We start from the raw sequence: 7,180 nt of genomic DNA, 5'->3' as shown, positions 1-7,180 counted from the left end.
TGAGATATAAAAGAAAAACATTTGGCCCCTCTTGGCCCTTGATTTAAGGGGCCAGCCCTTTTTTCGAGGTATCATTTGAAAGATCTTGGAATTCTATACTTTTTTTGTACTACATGTTTTAACAAAATGTTTCTATGTAAAAAGTTATCGTAGAAAAGGTGTTTAAAATTTTGAAATTCTTGGTAGGACTATTTTCGGGCCATAGCGAGCGTCGACACTTCGTACTTCCGGTGGTTGTGATATACGAAATTCACTTCTCCAAAGCTTCCTCTAACATCACTGAAAATTTCATGCTTCTGTGTTGAGTGGTTTTTCAGAAAACTGCCGGACAAAGTGACCCTCTGAAAATCACTAAAACGCGGAAATCTCAAAACCGGAAGTGACGTCATCAAAACAAAAAAATATATATCTAGTTTTTTCCATGTTCTATCAGTCCTGAAAGTTTCATGAAAATCGAGCGAGCCGTTTTCGAGAACTCGCGTGCACAAAATCAGTAAGAAAAAAAACAATAATAATAATAACTAGAGCAAAGCTCGTTGCAAAGCAACGAGTAGGTCTTCCGTCTTGTTTTGACCGGAAGTGACATCAGCAAATGAAAGCAAATGAGCTAAGTGGTCTCCATTGACTTTATAATTTTGATTTTGCATTAAAACCTTCAAAAATAAGCAATTTTTGGCTACTTCCCGTCACTTCCGGTTTGACCGAAAGTGAAGTCAACGGACAGAAAATTAAGTTTTATGCTTCCAGATACATATGTTACCCAAAATATGTCAAGAACCCTAAAAATATGCATATTCTGACGACTTCCGGTATGACCGGAAGTGACGTCGCCGGACGCATTTTGATGACTCCAATAGATTAGGCTTGACATTTTGAACAACTTTGCTTTTTAGACGTATTACAAATTCTCAATACTTTTTGAGATATAAATGAAAAACTTTCGGCCCCTCTAGGCCCTTAATTTTAGGGGCCAGCCCTTTTTTTGAGATGTCATTTTAAATATCATGTAATTCTACACTTCTTTTGTTCTATATATCTTAACAAAATATTTGTATGTGAAAAGTTATCGAAAAAAAAGTGTTAGAAATTTTAAAATTCTCGACATGCCCTTTTTTGGACCATAGCGAGCGTCGGCGTGCAGCACTTCCGGTAAAAATGAAATGCGTATGTCACATCTACAGACATTGCTCTATCATTGCTCAAAAACTCAAGTTTCTATCTTAAGCCGTTTTTGAGAAAACTCGCGGACAAACTGACCCCCTGAAAATCAGTAAATCGCAAAAATCTCAAAACCGGAAGTGACGTCATCAAAACAAAAAATTATATATCAGCTTTGTTTGATGTTCTATCAGTCCTGAAAGTTTCATGAAAATCGAGCGAGCCGTTTCTGAAAAATCGTGTACACAAAATCGGTAAGAAAAAAAACAATAATAACTAGAGCAAAGCTCGTTGCAAAGCAACGAGTAGGTCTTCCGTCCTGTTTTGACCGGAAGTGACGTAAGCAAAAGAAAGCAATGTGCTAAGTCGTCTACATTGACCTTAAAATATCAACTTTGCGTCAAAACCTTAAAAAATAAGCTATTTTTGGCTACTTCCGGTTTGACCGGAAGTGCCGCCGACGGACGGAAAATAAGTTTTAGGCTTCCAGTAACATATGTTACCCAAAAACTTGTCTAGAATGGCAAAAATACGCGTTTTTTGACTACTTCCGGTTTGGCCGGAAGTGACGTCGCCGGACGTATTTTGACGACGCCAATAAATTAAGCTTGAGATTTTGAACAACTTTGCTTCTTTGACGTATTACAAATTCTCAATACTTTTTGAGATATAAAGGAAAAACTTTCGGCCCCTCCAGTCCCTTAATTTTAGGGGCCAGCCCTTTTTTTAATATATCATTTGAGAGATCTTGGAATTCTACACTTCTTTTGTTCTACATGTTTTAACAAAATATTTCCAGGTAAAAAGATATCGTAGAAAAGGTGCTAAAAATTTTGAAATTCGCGATAGGACTATTTTCGTGCCATACCGAGCGCCGACGTGCGGCACTTCAGATAAAAATGAAATACTTTTCACATATCTATAGACTTTGGACTATCATACCTGAAATTTTCACGTTTCTATCTATAGCCATTTTTTAGAACGTTCGCGGACAACCTGACCCTTCAAAAATCATAAAATCGACAATATCTCCAAACCGGAAGTGACGTCATCAAATCGAAAAAAAATGCATGAAGTTCAAGTTATGTTACAAAAGTCCTGAAAGTTTCATGGAAATCCATCGAGCCGTTTTCGAGAAATCGCGTGCACAAAATCGGTAAGAAAAAAAAGAATAATAATAATAACTAGAGCAAAGCTCGTTGCAAAGCAACGAGGAGGTCTTCCGTCCTGTTTGACCGGAAGTAGCTTTCATTTTTTTTAACAAAAATGGGAAGTAACGTCAAAATTGCTTTGAATACTCTAAAACTATGATAATTAATGCAAAAATAAGCTTCTTTTGCTACTTCCGGTTTTACCGGAAGTGACGACGACGGACGGAAAATTAATTATTATGCTCCCAGAAACATATGTTATTCAAGAACTTGTCAAGAACGGCAAATATACGCGTTTTCCGACTACTTCCGGTTTGGCCGGAAGTGACGATGACGGACGTATTTTGACAACTCCAGTAGATTTAGCTTGACATTTTGAACAACTTTGCTTCTTTGACCTATTACAAATTCTCAATACTTTTTATGATATAAAGAAAACAATTTCGGCCCCTCTAGGCCCTTAATTTTAGGGGCCAGCCCTTTTTTCGACATATCATTTGAAAGATCTTGAAATTCTACACTTCTTTTGTTCTATATATCTTAACAAAATATTTCCAGGTAAAAAGATATTGCAGAAAAGTTGTTAAAAATTGTGAAATTCGCGATAGGCCTATTTTCGGGCCATAGCGAGCGCCGACGTGCGGCACTTCCGATAAAAATGAAATACCTTATACATATCTATAGACTTTGGTCTATCATACCTGAAAGTTTCATGTTTCTGTCTTGAGCCATTATTGAGAAAACTGCCGGACAAAATGACCCTCTAAAACTCACTAATTCGCAGAAAACTCGGAACCGGAAGTGACGTCATCAAATTAAAAAAAAACGCCTTAAGTTCATATCATTTGTCATCAATGCTGAAAGTTTTATTAAAATCCATCGAAGCATTTACGAGAAATCGCGTGCACAAAATCGGTAAGAATAATAATAAGAAAAGTTGAAAAGAAACAACAGAATCAGTAGAAGGTCTTCCGTTGGAAACGGAAGACCTTAACTAGAGCAAAGTTCGTTGCAAAGCAACGAGAAGGTCTTCCGTCCGGTTTTGACCGGAAGTGCCGGAAGTGACAGAACAAAAGAAAGCAATGAGCTAAAAAGTCTCCAGTGACTTTATAATTTCATTTTTGCATTAAAACCTTCAAAATAAGCCATTTTTTGCTACTTCCGGTTTGACCGGAAGTGACGACGACGGACGTAAAAATTACGTTTTATGCTTCCAGAGACATATGTAACCACGAAACTTGTCAAGAACGGCAAAAAAACGCGTTTTCCGACTACTTCCGGTTTAGCCGGAAGTGACGACGCCGCACATATTTTGACGACGCCAGTAGATTACGCTTGACATTTTGAACAACTTTGCTTCTTTGACCTCTTACAAATTCTTAATACTTTTTGACTTATGAAAGAAAAACTTTTGGCCCCTCTAGGCCCTTAAATTTAGGGGCCAGCCCTTTTTTTAAGATATCATTTGAAAGATCTTGAAATTTTACACTTCTTCTGTTCTATATGTTTAAACAAAATGTTTACAGGTAAAAAGATATCGTAAAAAAGGTGTTAAAAATTTTGCATTTTGCGATTTGTCATTTTTCGAGCCATAGCCAGCGCCGACGTACTGCACTTCCGGTAAAAACGAAAGACGTTACGCATATCTATAGACTTTGCTCTATCATACCTGAAAGTCTCATGTTTCTATCTAGAGCCATTATTGAGAAAGTCTGGAGACAACCTGACCCTTTAAAATTCATAAAATCGGCAATATTTCCAAACCGGAAGTGACGTCATCAAAACGGAAAAAAATGCATAAGGTTCAAGTAATGTTACATAAGTCCTGAAAGTTTCGTTGAAATCCAACGAGCCGTTTTCGAGAAATCGCGTGCACAAAATCGATAAGAAAAAAAAGAATAATAATAATAATAACTAGAGCAAAGCTCGTTGCAAAGCAACGAGTAGGTCTTCCGTCCTGTTTGACCGGAAGTTTATGCTACTTCCATTGTGACCGGAAGTGTTGACGACGGACATAAAATTAATCTTTATGCTCCCAGTGACAGATGTTACCCAAAAACTTTTCAAGAACGGTAAAATACGCGTTTTTCGACTACTTCCAGTTTGGCCGGAAATGACGTCGACGGACGTATTTTGACGACTCCATTAGATTAAGCTTGACATTTTGAACAACTTTGCTTCATGGACGTATTACAAATTCTCAATACTTTTTGAAATATGAAGGAAAAACTTTCGGCCCCTGTAGACCCCTAATTTTAAGGGCCAGTCCTTTTTCCGAGATATCATTTGGAAGAACTTAAAATTCTACACTTCTTTTGTTCTATATGTTTTAACAAAATATTTCCAGGTAAAAAGATATCGTAGAAAAAGTGCTAAAAATTTTGAAATTCGCGATAGGCCTATTTTCAGGCCATACCGAGCGCCGACGTGCAGCACTTCCGGTAAAAATAAAATACATTCCACAAATCTACAGACATAGGTCTACTAGACCTGAAAGTATCACGTGTCTATCTAAAGTCGTTTAGGAGAAATCGTGCGGACAAACTGACCTTTAAAATTCAATTTTGTGCTGATAATTCCGTACCGGAAGTGACGTCATCAAAACAGAAAAAAACGCATAAGGTTCAAGTGATGTTACATAAGTCCTGAAAGTTTCATGGAAATCCATCGAGCCGTTTTCGAGAAATCGCGTGCACAAAATCGGTAAGAAAAAAAAACAATAATAATAAAAGTGAAAAAGAAACTTAAGAATAACAAGAAGGTCTTCCGCTGAAGACGGAAGACCTTAATAACTAGAGCCGAGCTCGTTGCAAAGCAACGAGTAGGTCTTCCGTCCGGTTTTGACCGGAAGTGCCGGAATTCACGGAACAAAAGAAAGCAATGACATAAGTAGTCTCCAGTAACTTTATAATTTCAATTTTGCATCAAAACCTTAAAAATAAGCCATTTTTGCTACTTCCGGTTTGACCGAAAGTGACGCCGATGGACCGAAAATTAATTTTTATGCTCCCAGAGACATATGTTATCCAAAAACCTGTCAAGAACGGCAAAAAAACGTGTTTTATGACTACTTCCGGTTTGGCCGGAAGTGACGACGCCGGACGTATTTTGACTCCCTCAGTAAATTGAGCTTGACATTACGAACAACTTTGCTTCTTTGATGTATTACAAATTCTCAATGCTTTTTGAGATATAAAGGAAAAGCGTTTGACCCCTCTAGGCCCTTAATTTTAAGGGCCAGCCCTTTTTTCGAGATATCATTTGAAAGATCTTGGGATTCTACACTTCTTTTGTTCTATATGTTTTAACAAAATATTTCCAGGTAAAAAGATATCGTAGAAAAGGTGTCAAAAATTTTGAAATTCGCGAAAGGACAATTTTCGAACCATAGCCAGCGCCGACGTGCGGCACTTCCGAAAAAAATGAAATCATTTTCCCATATCTACAGACTTAGGACTATCATACCGGAAAATTTCTCGTTTCTATCTATAGCCATTTCTGAGAACGTTCGCAGACAACCTGACCCTTCAAAAATCACAAAATCGACCATATCTCCAAACCGGAAGTGACGTCATCAAATCGAAAAAAAACGCATAAGGTTCAAGTTATGTTACATAAGTCCTGAAAGTTTCATGGAAATCCATCGAGCCGTTTCCGAGAAATTGCGTGCACAAAATCGGTAAGAAAAAAAAGAATAATAATAATAATAATAAAAGTGAAAAAGAAACCTAAGAATAACAATAAGGTCTTCCGCTGAAGACGGAAGACCTTAACTAGAGCAAAGCTCGTTGCAAAGCAACGAGTAGGTCTTCCGTCCTGTTTGACCAGTAGTTTTCATTTTTAACAAATATGAGAAATAACGCCCCAAAATTGGTTGAATCCTCAAAATCTATGTTAATTAATGCAAAAATAAGCCATTTTTGCTACTCTCGGTTTGACCGGAAGTGACGACGACGGACGGAAAATTTATTTTTATGTTCCTAGTGACATAAGATACCCAAAAACTTGTCAAGAATGACCAAAATACGCGTTTTCCGACTACTTCCGGTTTTGCCGGAAGTGACGTCATCGGACGTATTTTGACGACGCCCGTAGATTAAGCTTGACATTTTAAACAACTTTGCTTCTTTGATGTATTACAAATTCTCAACACTTTTTGAGATATAAAGGAAAAACTTATGGCCCCTCCAGTCCCTTAATTTTAGGGGCCAGCCCTTTTTTCGAGATATCATTTGAAAGATCTTGGAAGTCTACACTTCTTTTGTTCTATATGTTATAACAAAATATTTCAAAGTAAAAAGATATCATAGAAAAGGTTGTAAAAATTTTGAAATTCGCGATAGGACAATTTTCGGGCCATAGCGAGCGCTGACGCGCGGCACTTCCGATAAAAATGAAATTCATTTTGCACATCTATAGACTTAGGACTATCATACCTGAAATTTTCACGTTTCTATCTATAAGCCAGTTTATTAGAACGTTCGCGGACAACCTGACCCTTCAAAAATCATAAAATCGACAATATTTCCGGACCGGAAGTGACGTCATCAAAACGGAAAAAAATGAATCAAGTTCAAGTAATGTTACATGAGTCCTGAAAGTTTCATGGAAATCCATCGAGCCGTTTTCGAGAAATCGCGTGCACAAAATCGGTAAGAAAAAAAAGAATAATAATAGGTAAGAAAAAAAGTGAAAAAGAAACCGAAGAATAACAACAAGGTCTTCCGCTGAAGACGGAAGACCTTAATAAAAGTGAAAAAGAAACCTAAGAATAACAAGAAGGTCTTCCGCTGAAGACGGAAGACCTTAATAATAAAAATAGTGGAAAAGAAACCTAAGAATAACAAGAAGGTCCTCCGCTGAAGACGGAA

This window comes from Saccostrea cucullata, unplaced genomic scaffold, assembly GCF_032062105.1.
Source record: "Saccostrea cucullata isolate Sc308-1 unplaced genomic scaffold, CSIRO_AGI_Scuc_v1 ctg597, whole genome shotgun sequence".
NCBI classification, from domain to species: domain Eukaryota; kingdom Metazoa; phylum Mollusca; class Bivalvia; order Ostreida; family Ostreidae; genus Saccostrea; species Saccostrea cuccullata.
Note: the sequence above shows the minus strand (reverse complement) of the source record.